Genomic DNA, 13670 nt, shown 5'->3' with positions numbered 1-13670 from the left:
ATAAATATCAGAGGAAGACACTTGGGTAAGGAAAGAAAAATTAATCTGTCACAGATGTGCTAGAAAGACAGTTAAAAGGAATTCAGCTCCAAAACCCAGTTTGATCAACCTTTTTTTTTTAGGATTACTTCCATTGGTGTTCACATGGGACGGAGGATTTTGTAAACTATTCTCATGGAAGGCCGTTTGGTAAGCGAGAGGGAGGAACAGAACAGGGTTCTTGGATGGAAGGAATATAGAAGATAACCTAAAAACAATCCCACACCACCGAGGAGGAAAACATCCCGGGAACTAGCTCGCAAAATAAAACGATGGAATGACGACGGCTATTGAGTATGGGAGAGTGGGGGGGGGGGACGATAACACGGAGCTGAACACAAAAAATCGTAGAGCGCCACGGGAAAAGGGGTGCGGTGCCTCAGATACCCCAGGGGCACGGATTGCACGCGAAGCGAGGCGAAGATGGAGCAAGGGTAAAGGAGAGATAGGAATGGAGGCTTATGATACAAATTACACCCCGAGGGAGGAACGCTTGCAGCACGGTCAAGAACGCAGACGAGGAATCTAGTTTCCAGCAGGGCGGAGTCGTCGTGAAGACATCTCGACGGCGGCCAAAGAGTGATAGCTAAAGGCAGGGTGGAGTGGAGAGGATGCAGGAGCAAAAAACGGAAAGGATACATCTACACCGGTATAACATCTATTGAGTAAGAATGTTGCGTATCTGAAAAAATTCTTTCCCAGTGTTTCAAGAATCAAAAATAGAGTTCAATGTAGAGGGCACTTAAAAAGCTTTCTTTCGCTCGTAACTTCAGGAATAAAAAGTTATATCCCTGGTTAAATGAAAAATGGTAGCGAACCGAAGATAGCCTTTGCATTTATGTGGAAGTATAATTTGTTAGCATGCGTAATATTTTTATGACCGTGTGGTGTGCGTGTGGGAATCCTCTTGCATGCTGCATGCTGATGATTCATCACCCCCTGCCAAACACCCTAGAGGTGGCTCGCAGGGTATTATGTACATGTAGGCGTTGGTAGGAGGCACACAGTCTTCATCTTTGGTCAACAATCCTAAGAATGGTCTGGCGCAGCTTTCCACTCAATTCTCTTAACAGTTAATCTTTCCACACCCACGCATTTCTTCTCTTTCACATCCTTCTTTACCTGTCCCATACATTTCACTCAAGACCTTCCTTTTTTCGTTCTTACCATCTACTCGTCCCTCAACTGTTGCCTCCATTAGGCCATCATGTCTCAAGATATTGGCGATAAAGTGGCTCCGTCTTCTTATCAAGGTTTTCATGAGAGTTTTCTGCTCTTTTACTCTTCTAATGACTTCCTCATTACTTACTACATCGAACCATTTGATCCTCATCATCATTCTGTAGTACAACAATGAATGATCATAAACACGCGTTTCATGGATAGGCGGGACTTGAACCTTCGACTTTCGGATTGGCATACAAGGAATTAACGCCACCGACACCGAGGCCATTGACATTCCCTGCGATTGTAAAGAAATAAATTATTAATGGCACATGAATTAATTTATATGCAATTAATTTTCAAAGTCTTCCTCTTTAATTTCTTAATTAAGAGAGAACAATCGTTAGCAATAATTTAAGCGTACTTTTCCATAAACCAGAGGAGATGAAAATACTCCCATTTCGCAACCTACTTTTCCTTCTTTTTCCCACTGACGCAATCACGAAGCGTTTTTGATACTCTTGGGACGCTTATTTGTTCGCGATATCGGGGAGATGTCATTTTTTGAGCTACTATCACGGCAGTCAGTTATGACGCGTGAACCAGGCTAAGGGCGAGGGCCTTATCGACGGCCCAACATTGATGTACGACGCTCCCTGGATGCTGAAAGGGGAGATTAAAAGGGAGGCGTGGCTGAAAAAAAAAGAAACGCTCTGACCGCGAAGAGAGGCACGAGGATGAGGAGTGGAAGGGTGATCGCCCGGACGAGTGGGAGGGAAGGTTTGAGCAAAGCAAAGGGTATTTTTCTGAGCCTATTATCTTCGAAAGGAGGTGATGAAAAGGGTCTCTGAAAGGGGTTGGGAGGGTAAACGGCTAGATAGGAGATGGTTGTGTCCAGCGCGGCAGTAGGATGTACTAAGTGACCCAGTGGAACGAAGAGGGCGCAGAGTGTAACTTCGACAGAAAATATATTTTAAAAATTATCTACCAGAGTGCCATGGTGCCCTGAGAGATACATCTTGGGTATATGACGGGGGATGAATATTAATGTTTATTTAGGCCAGCAGTTTGGTACTCCATTTAATTCGGATCTTCATGAAACTCTTAAATAATATTGAATCGTAAGGGTGTTTCTCATTTTGTTTTTTTTTTACTATGTTTGGGTTAAATTTTATCTTGTATTACTTATTTATGCGTTTCTCGGTGTATATGTTTTTATTCTCATTACAAAGTCATGCATTAACTTGGGTAAAACCAATCTATGTTACCACCAGACCGTATGGCCGACTTGTAACTATATTTTAAATAATAATACATAGAGAGAGAGAGAGAGAGGGAGATTTCGTGACGGCTGTGAAGAGGAAAAGCTGAAGGAAGGAGAAGACAGGACAGGAAGGGCGAAGAGGTAGACACGTGCGTGCGGGGAGAAGCGTGTCGGGCAGGGCCGGGCCCTTCCCAATTCGGAAGGAATGCAGAGACCGCAGGGGTGGCACCGCCCCTTTGACACTTTGAAAGGTCAACAGAAATCGACTCGGGACGGAGGAAATTGCGTCGGGGGAAGTGGAGGCCGTGAAAGCATGGCAAACACGGGGAGTGGAAGAGGTTGATGAAGAAGAAGGAGTAGAGGGGGGAGCACGGGGGTTGATTAGGGACGAATGGGGGCACAATGTCCCAAAGGACAAGAGAGATAACACCGAAGCAACGGAGAGCAAAAAAAGTTTTTGGTACGTGCAGTGTATTCTAGACAAACGGAACTGGAGAAGGAAGAAATCGGCAGGGGGGCTTCAAGAATGGACAGAAAACAAATAAAAATTGGCTACCCCAACTATTATACGTATGAAGAAGATTAGGTGCATGATTATCTTATTTTTTACATTTATCTACCCTCACGGAAAACAGAAAATTTAAGGCCTTTCAAACCTTTTAAGGCATAAGGGTATTCTAACAATCAATAACGATGGAGTACCACAAATATCCATAACCCTGGATGAAGGCAACTTAACCAGGCGGGACTCAAACCCACGGCCATCGGTTTGGCAGACAAGGACATTATCATGTCGCCAACGAGACAAGTGATAACACAATTGATATTAAATTAAAGTTACCTTGCTAATCGCACACATATAGTGGATAACCTTTTATGTTAGACATTAATTGCGCACTGAAACCAATTTAGTTTTTAATCATGGATTTTAAGTTTGACTTTAAATATTAAGTAACAAATTTCGCAAAAAATTGAACGCCTATCAAAAATTAGTCTGTCTACTGAAGGAAAAGACAACATACCGTTCAAATATGATTCGTGGCGTGTGATATGCATCGTGTTAGAGGGTATACCGTTATGCAATTTGGAAGGTTGGATAGAGAATAGGATTTATCGACGGAATTGAATAGAGTAGGCCTTACAGTGAAATAAGGAGGGAAGTTCAATTTGAGACGGTGGCATTGCTGGGTGATTCACAAAATACTCCATACCTTAACTGGTAGAATACCTTTTAAAAAATCATCCAGCCAAGAAATAAATTACGCAATGGACAAACCACATTTAAAGAGAAAAACAACACGGAATAACCAATGAAGGTCCGATTAGAAATCATCACGAGAACGGACCATCCTTTAATGAGAAACACGGACAACAATGAGTATGTAACTCGAGATTAATCACTTCCATACTACCACTCAGGAAATACAATACCCTATGTTTTGCACAATGATAGACAATGTAATTTTCAGCCATTTGAATTTTAAGTTATGAGCTCATAAATTTTGAGCGAAGAAAGATAATACCGCAAAAAATCACGAAGAATACCAACGTGATATTTGCATGGATGACCAATTCGAGTTAACATTTTGCTCGCCATAAAAGACATTCTTCAACCTAATATGTAGATACACGGTTACATCATTTATACATGCACATAATGTCACAATTGATAGCGACGACTTTTCCCCGGCTATGGCCTGAAAAAATCATCAATGAATATTCACATGCATTCAGGCGATGATCTCATCCATTCATTCCCTTTCCACACAAGATAACATCATGCATCACGATCACTGGTGATGTAACTGGTTTTCATTATTCATTAACGACGCTGCCGCGTACTGTCAAATCTACAATGCCATTTTTCAGGGTATTTGCAACTCGACAAGTTTATTCAAATACTGAATGGAACTCCCCAACGCCAATGTGAAAATAGGAGAAGTGAGAAGGAACTGAAAATCGAAATCAAATCACTAGGATTTCAATTGAAAGAAAGAAGAATAACTCTTTATCTACAGCAGTGGCGGATCTATTGGGGGGTTGAAGGGGGCTATAGCCTCCCCCTTGGGTATCCAATTTACACTAGATAGAATTGTAATATTTTTCGGAGCCCCACTACTGCTGGTAGATTAAACACCACTTAGCCCCAGCATTGTCATTGATCTTAAGTACACAATAAGTGATAAATTCGTTTATTTCAGAAATAGAATTTATCCGAAACGTATTCCCAAAATCTCAATAGGGATAATTAACCATCATATCCAATTTTTATTGTGTACGTTTTAGAGAAAAATGCAAAATAACTGGAACAGTTTACTTCGAAGTCATCGCCATTATCAGCCCATATCGTACCTCAAAGTGAATGCACAATGAAAATGCAATTGCCCGAATTAAATAACCACGGGATCAAAAGTTAGACCTCACTAATTTCCAAACCAGTTCGTCCCTAACAGTTTTCACCTTCATCAATATGAATAATCGGCTACCAGATAAAATTTAGCAGACGAATGCACAGATCAGTAGTAACTGTAGCTGTTTGTAACAAATAAGTGCGGATTGAAACCAAGCAGGTTTTTACATTGTATAACGACTAACAGGGGGAGCGTGAAATTTTCATGGGTAGGGAGCTAGGCTTCTGATCTTACAGTAATCGGGTTCAAGTCAAAAGTGAAGCCTTTGGAAACCCCAAAACATAATCCTTGAAAAGTGAGGTGGCCCGCGGAAAGGATCCGGCTCCCCTCCTCTCGGAATGTGTGAAATTTACACGCCTGTGTCCCAGACTTCAAGGTAAGCTGTAGCCACACTTATCCCTACCAAACTTCAGGTTAAAAAAGTGAATGAACAAGTGAACGATGGTTAACTGTTGCAATGTTAAGCCTCAAATGATTATTTTAACCTGGTTTACATCAAAATAGGGGATAAAATAACCGCAGAGAGCAATCAGCGTGAGATTCCACTGCCATGAGATCAAGGACTGCCTGCGGGGTTGCATATAGATGAGTAGTGTAGCTGACTTTTCGTTCAGTATCTAATGTAATTTTTCGATGTTTTCCCATAGAGAGGCCAACGGAAGAACTCTGAGAGAACAACGCAATGTGATGGAGGAGGGCAGCGGAGACGAGCGTGACAAGGGAGGAGAGAGAAGCACGACATCACACGTTGGATGGTCGCGAGGGGCGATGGAGAAAAAGGGGTCGAAGGTTGAATAAACGAGGGGGGAGGTGTACCAGTCAGAGAGAGCGCGCAAATATATTAAATTACATTTATTATGGTGAGGCCACATAAGAGCGTGAACTTTTTATTAGAAACAGGTAGTTGTGACGTTACGTCGTAAAATCTGGTTGATTTTTCACGTAAGTCCAGACAAGGGAAATACTCCAACCGTCGGTCACATGCTGGATCAGGGTAAGACTCCACAAACAGAAAAACAGCTCACAAGAAAAAGGTAGCCAAAAACAATTTACGAGTTATTACCGTACGATATCTATTCAAAGTAGAGTATTCAAAAAATCAGAAGTATTACAGAAAACAATGATAGTAAATTCATGATCCCAAAGGAAACATTACCAGCAGAAAATTGCTCTAAAAATCTCATGGCTCACAAGACATGTGACTCCCAGCAGGTCTCGACCAGAAAGAGGCTTGCCTATGCAAGGCGAGACAGCACATGAGGGGAGGGCTTCTTCCAGGGAGTGGAGGGGTAGCCAGGCGAATTCAACAACCGCCCACTGATGCGTCACTGCCCCTGCAGAAACGGCCGCTCCACAAAACACCATTCCCTGGTTTTTAGACAACAGCCAGCACCCAGAATTTTCCCCTCAACTTCTGGGTTGGAGACATCAGAGGAATCGTTCATTGGAACACATGGAGGGGAAGGAGATACTGGGGTGAGGTGTTGGAGGGAGAGAGAGTTTGTGATAGGACAAATGGTAAAACTTCTCACTCCAAGTGCAATACTAAGGCCTTAGCACCGATTTCCCCTTGCTTGCCAAGGAGAAGTATTTCTCCGCAGTAGTCCTATATAAGTCTTGCATTGCAGGTAGGCTGGTTCGGAGGCTGGTTCGGAGGCTGCTTCGGAGGCTGTTTCAGAGACTGTTTCCAGAGACAGGATTTTCCAGAGACAGGATTTTGCGAGACAGGGCACTTTGCTACAGGGACCCTTTGCGCAAAAAATCCTTTGCGCGAAAAAACCTTAGCGCGAAAAGTTCTTGGCGGGAGAAGTTCTGCGGATAAGTTCGGAGGAAGTTCGAGGAATTTCTGGGGGGGGGGTACCAGAAATTTTGGGGGGGGGGGGACACTAAAAAATGCCACATCCTCTGTGGGAAAATGACCACAAAAATTGCTTGAACTTGTGGACAAAGACACGTCCACCAAGAACTGATTAATGCCTAGAAAACTTATCGAGGCATCACAGGTCCACTGGTTTTCACTGGATGAACCCCCACTGTTTAACCCCCATGAATTTCACAAAAACCATTATTCAGTGGTTAGAATTGAACTGAATATAAAAAGTTTATTGATTGAGACAATAGTATTCAAGAAATATCACTCAAAAATAGTTTTGACAAGAACATACATTTTTATCACTCTGTAAATAATAACCTCAGAAGTGATGTTTGGAATTCAACAGAATTCTTAAGTGAGTAACATGACATAATTACAAGAGTGAGACAAGAAATATTGCTGAATTGATATAGAGTAGATTAATTAGTATTACATAGCAAGAAAATGAAATTAATAATCAATATGTCATAATGTGATGCTTGTTTCGGTGAACAGTGAATCAAAATTACAAATAATTATCATCAGCGACCAGAAGGAACTGGGAAGATTTTTATTGGTATAACACCAGGATATCTTTACCAAACTCAAATGTTCCTTTTCTCATCAGAGATATTTTGTGGTTTTTTTAAAACCAAGTAAAGCAATACAATAACCAACCACTTAGTAAATGGGCAAGATTGGGTTGGTGAAGCAGTTGGGTTCATCAGAACCCTGGGTTGTCCCATTAGTTGGGTTCAACCACCTTATCAAAAATCAACGATTGACAAAAATGGGTTTTAACTTCTACCCAAAATTCATATTGCAACCCAAGAGAGAGTTAGGGTCGACCAACAAAATATATACCCCATATTATATAATCATTAAGTACAAGTTTATTCAAAAATACGGTTATTCACTAAATAATTATTAGTTATCAAAATACCAGCAAAAATATTCAGCATAATATGTGTCTCACTTAATTAATATACATTGGCATTAGTATTTCTCCGTTTAAACCCTCCATGTTTGTAAATATTATCAGTCCATAATTAATTATCAATAAAGAATCCTCCAAAATTCAACAAGATTTACATAAATGACTATAGATTGCACTAAATTCCTCGATTTTCCAATAATTATTAATATTTATAAGGCATATGGTATTCATGTCAGCTATTGAACAAGTACTGACTAAATTTAATCAAGATGTGTATATATATCTCTCAGTATTAATTAAACAAGTCAAAAAAGAATCATAGGCGATGCTAACAAAATGAGAACTGCATATTGCAGCAACAAAAGAAATCACTCTAAATTTCACTCTTCAATTAACAATAGAAATGAGAGCTACATGCTGGTTGCGACAAGATGAAAGTTCATACTTGTCGGGCGATGAAGGTCGCAACTCAACGCCAAAAGCCACACTAAAACACAGTAGGCAGTCTTAAGATCAGCTGATCAATTCAATCACTCAGCCATCGATAGAATATTGAACACTGCAAAATCACGACACTTATCACTGTCCAGAATTGTGAGAATGTCCATAAAGTCTAGGTGGAGGAAAGGTGACACAAAACACAATTGAATCTTAATAACTGGGGCCACCTCCACAGCTTATCTGGAAACGAGCCATCTCGGGGATTTCCCCCCAAGTTAATCTCCCGTCCTCTCCCTCCAAGCACCCATAATTCCTCCACCTTACCCCATCTCACAATCACAGTAGACCAACACTAAATTACATGAGTGAATTAAGCAGATGAGAATAAGCAAGTACAATACAATATTTCAGAACAATTTCAATTACAAGCATAGAAATAGACTTATTATTCATTAATCAAAACAATATTATTAGGAATCAAGAGAAATTCAACACCGAAATCAAGCATCAAATAGTATTTGAGAAAGCAAACATTAGCATTCATTGAAAAAAAAAAGAATAAAAAAAAATCAATGATATTTCTCTCCTTTTAATTACTGGAATTACCAATGCCATCATGATATGCCTTTAAATGAGAAACATGACAAATTTTCTCTTTCCCAGGAGAAACTTCCAGAATAACTGTTACAGGAGAGAGATACTTTTTAAGGACGAAAGGTCCTTTCCACAGAGGTTCCAGTTTTGCCATTTTCTGTTCACCTTTAGAACTGACAGGATGGTTTTTGCAGAGAACAAGATCTCCCACACAGAAAGTGATTTGGGAGTGAGATTTATTATAGGATTCTTTATACCTATTTCTGGCCTTTTTTAAATTAGCAATAACATGATTCAGGAAAACTTGTCTGTCACTATCGCTGAGATCATTCTCGAATAAAGATTTTGGAATGTCCCACTGATTAATTAAAGGATGCTTTAGTTCTCTGCCGAAAATTATTTTGGCAGGAGAATAACCACTGCTCTCATGAGAGGCAGTGTTCAAGGCAAAATTTAAGTCAGCAAGCATAGAGTCCCACATATGGTGAGCATTATTGCACAAAATAGCAAGTGCAGATTTTAGATTTCTATGCAATCTCTCTACCTGATTAGAACAGGGATAGTATGGAGAAACAAAAATTTGCTTAACCCCCAGTTGCAAACACATCTCCTTAATGGCATGAGATTTGAAAACTTGTGCATTATCAGAAACCAAAAATTTTGGAAAACCGAATTTTGGAAACACTCTTTGAGTGAGTATTGAAACAACCGAACCGGCCGTAGCCTTGCGAACTGGCTCAAGAAAACAAAACTTAGAAAATCCATCAATAAGAGAAAGTACATATTGGTGTCCACCTTTAGTCAGAGGTAAAGGACCCACAAAGTCAATATAAAGTCTTTCCCAAACATCAGAAGGATTGTGCGACGATAGCATGCCAGGAGGTGGAGCATTTCTGGGTTTACAAGTTTGACACAGATGGCATTTTCTGACCATGTCATAAACCTCTCTTTTCATATCCTTCCACCAAAAGTGTCTGCTAATCTTATCATAAGTTTTAGCCATGCCCAAGTGAGCAGACATACTAGAGCAGTGAAAATATTGAAAAATCATAGGCCTCAAGACCGTAGGCAAAACAGCTCTTCCTCGCTTAATTTTAGAATTCCCATAACATAATAGCTGTCCCTTCAGAAAATAGTTTTTGTCGTTCAAGGAATTATTATTAATCTGATTGAAAATATCCTTTAGAACGAGATCAGTTTCTTGGTGTTTTCGAATGTCGACAAATGACAAAGGCAATTTATGTAACACACAAGAATAAGGAACAGCTGACTCCTTATGAGTGTTAGATTCCACATCTAAATGACTATTTGTAGATGAGGATGGCTCAATGCGAGAAAGACAATCTGCGACAGAATTAGATGCTCCTCGAACATGATGCACAGTGAATTTATAAGAGGATAATTTAAGAACCATCCTGCCTAGTTTGCCCAACTGCTTAGGATGAGAGAAAAGCCATGTCAAGGCACCATTATCAGTGTACAAGTGAAATGGTTTTACTTGTAAGTAAACACTGAATTTTTGAATTCCAAAATGAATTGCGTGACACTCCAATTCATAAGAAGAAAATTTACGTTCATGTTCCAAGAGTGCCTTACTAGCGAAAGCCACAGGGACAAAATCACCATTTACTTTGTGATTCAAAACGGCACCAACCGCCAAATTACTGGCATCGACAAATAAATGAAATTCCTCGTCAAATCGAGGGAAAGATAACACTGGTGGATTGGTGAGAGCTTTCTTCAACTGGCAGAAAGCCTCATTTTCAACGGCTGTCCATTGAAAAGGAACATTTTTACGTTTCAAGCGATTCAGTGGCATAGAGATTTCAGAATACCTTGGAATAAACTTGCAGTAAAACCCACAAAGTCCAATGAATCTGGCCACTTCCTTCACATTTCTGGGAACTGGGAATTGTTCAATTGGTCTCACTCTCTCAGGATCAACTTGCAAGGTTCCATTTGTGATGAGATGGCCCAGAAAAGTGAGTGATTCCACACCAAGCTTAACCTTGTCCTCGCACACCGTCAAACCGGCACTGCGTAGTTTGTTGAGGACAGCATTAACATGAGATACATGGTCTTCAGCAGACTTGGAATAGATACACAAGTCATCAATATATGGGTAAACACATGAATATTTCAAATCGCCCAATACTTCATTAATGAGACGAGTGAATATTTGAGGAGAATTTACAAAACCAAATGGCAATCTATTATACTGGTACACTCCGAACGGCGTCACAAAAGCAGTTAATTTCTTAGAATTCTCAGATAATGGTATTTGATGAAAGGCAGAATTGAGATCAAGAACAGTAAAATATTTTGCATCAGCAAGATATTGGAATGCATGTTCAACAGAAGGTGTAGGATAACCGTCCGATTTAACAACTTTGTTCAACTTACGGTAATCAACCACTAATCTTTCAGATCCATCCTTTTTAGGCACTAGAAAAGCTGGCGAACACCAGTTTGAATTGGAAACCTCAATCACTTTCTTATCAAGTAAAGATTGGATGTGCTTCTTCATTAAATTTGCCTTTGGAGGTGACAATGAATAAGGATGGGATCGAATCGGAGTAGAATCTAGCAGTTCAATTTCGTAGGTCATAACAGATGTGACCCCCAATTCTTGAGAAATCACATCAGGATACTTTGACAATAAACCCTTCAACTTATCACACAGCGTGAATTCAGTGGACGACAGAACATGTGATTCGGATGAGTTACTAACTGGCGCCGATTTAAACGCTTCGCAATTGTCCGTAAAAGAAAAAAGAGAATTCGGGGCAATTTCAAAACTGACGTTCGCCGGACGAATAATCATCTTTGAATTACAAATGAAATCCACACCCAGTAACACGGGAAACGGGATTTTAGCTAGATAAAACACGTGGTTCCAAGAAAACTTGCCTATTTGAACCTTGAGTGAGACAGAGGAATTAATATGAAAAGGCTGCCCCGACACAGTGATTAAATCGACGTCAACATTCTTACGAATAACCTTTCTCCGGCAACATTTCAGAGAAGCAAAGAAATCTTCATCACACAGTGAAACTGAACACCCAGTGTCAATTAAAGCCTGGCATGGCATAGAATGAAGATTAATAGATAATATTGGCAATCGAGTCGAACACTTGTCACGGACGCTCATCAAACTCACGGCAGGCTGAGTAAAGCGTCGTCTTTTGCGACACTCGTTCACTTTGTGGCCAGGTTTATGACAGTAAGAACAATTAATAGGAAAAGAAACTTCCCTAGGCGCACTGGAAGAGGCAACAGAAGACGGATTCCTAGAGATACGATGGAAAGTGTTGGAATATTCAGCACAGTCCATTAAATGTTTAGAAGCCTGCGTGATAACAGAGTCCAATTCTACAAATGTGTTAGGCTGATTTGAGAACATAATTGCAGATTTTGTTAAAGGATTTAACCCTTGAATAATGAGTCGCACAATAGAAGACTCGGAATACTGCAAACCCAGCACCTGAGTGGCATTACGCACAGAACACACGAAATCGTGGGGCGTTTCGCGAGGGAACTGAAATCTTTTAACTTTCGTAGTGATCAAACGATCAAACTCTCTGTCACTAACAATTCTAGCCCAAACTTTTTCTGTGATTTGAGACCATGCGAGATTCAAGTTTAACATAGACAACCAAAAATGACGAGAGCTGGCAGGTAGTTTAGATACTACAAGGTACAATAACGTTGACAGAGGAACCAAGGACAAAGAAACGATTTCATTAACTTTTAACATGAAATTAAACCAATTCTCACTGTTTGACACTTCAAATGGCGGAAAATCACTGAGTAATTGTTTGACAATCACTAACCCTTCAGAAACTGGCAATGTCTGAGAAGCAGACATTTCGTGAGAGACGTGAAAATCACTGCTTTCCTCGTGCGTTGGGCGAGGTGGAACCACTTCTAAAGAAGATTCCCGTTCATTATTAGAAACTTCACTTCCTACGGACACATTAGCCGTACCCCTGGCCTTACGATCCTCGCCCGTGGTTAAATAAGTTTTTTCGTACGGGTTGTCAGTATTACCTCCAGGCATTTTGAGAAGTGAAGTGACGACAACGAGAAAAAGAGAGAGAAAGAGCGAGATTTAAAACTATCTATCTCTGCTGGAAGAGTCCAATCACCAAAAATAGTGCGAGAATAACGAGCTGCTATCCAAATTATCAAGAACATTACGAGCATTACGAACATTAATGTCAAATGGCATATGACCACGAGGAAAAGTCGGCAACACTAGTCACGTAATCCCACACGAACCAAAAAGCACTTAATGGAACAATAAAATAACTCACTTTTAAGAGAAGAAACAACCAGAAACTGCAAAAAAGTGGAGAAATAGTGGAGAAATTGTCACCATTGTCCAGCACTCGGAGACCTCGACGAAAGGACAGGAAATCGAACCACGCTCTGCTACCAAAATGTGACGTTACGTCGTAAAATCTGGTTGATTTTTCACGTAAGTCCAGACAAGGGAAATACTCCAACCGTCGGTCACATGCTGGATCAGGGTAAGACTCCACAAACAGAAAAACAGCTCACAAGAAAAAGGTAGCCAAAAACAATTTACGAGTTATTACCGTACGATATCTATTCAAAGTAGAGTATTCAAAAAATCAGAAGTATTACAGAAAACAATGATAGTAAATTCATGATCCCAAAGGAAACATTACCAGCAGAAAATTGCTCTAAAAATCTCATGGCTCACAAGACATGTGACTCCCAGCAGGTCTCGACCAGAAAGAGGCTTGCCTATGCAAGGCGAGACAGCATATGAGGGGAGGGCTTCTTCCAGGGAGTGGAGGGGTAGCCAGGCGAATTCAACAACCGCCCACTGATGCGTCACTGCCCCTGCAGAAACGGCCGCTCCACAAAACACCATTCCCTGGTTTTTAGACAACAGCCAGCACCCAGAATTTTCCCCTCAACTTCTGGGTTGGAGACATC

General features: G+C 40.5%; 1 protein-coding gene across 1 annotated transcript in view; it reads right to left on the bottom strand.

The window, feature by feature from the left end:
* LOC124169721 (frizzled-2-like) overlaps nucleotides 1-13670 on the bottom strand; it is a 468711-nt gene that overhangs the window by 70061 nt on the left and 384980 nt on the right. The gene's annotated exons all lie outside the window — the stretch shown is intronic.

The sequence above is a fragment of the Ischnura elegans genome, chromosome 12 (assembly GCF_921293095.1).
Source record: "Ischnura elegans chromosome 12, ioIscEleg1.1, whole genome shotgun sequence".
NCBI lineage: Eukaryota > Metazoa > Arthropoda > Insecta > Odonata > Coenagrionidae > Ischnura > Ischnura elegans.
The sequence above is the reverse complement of the archived record's forward strand: the minus strand, read 5'-3'. Positions and strand labels throughout refer to the sequence as shown.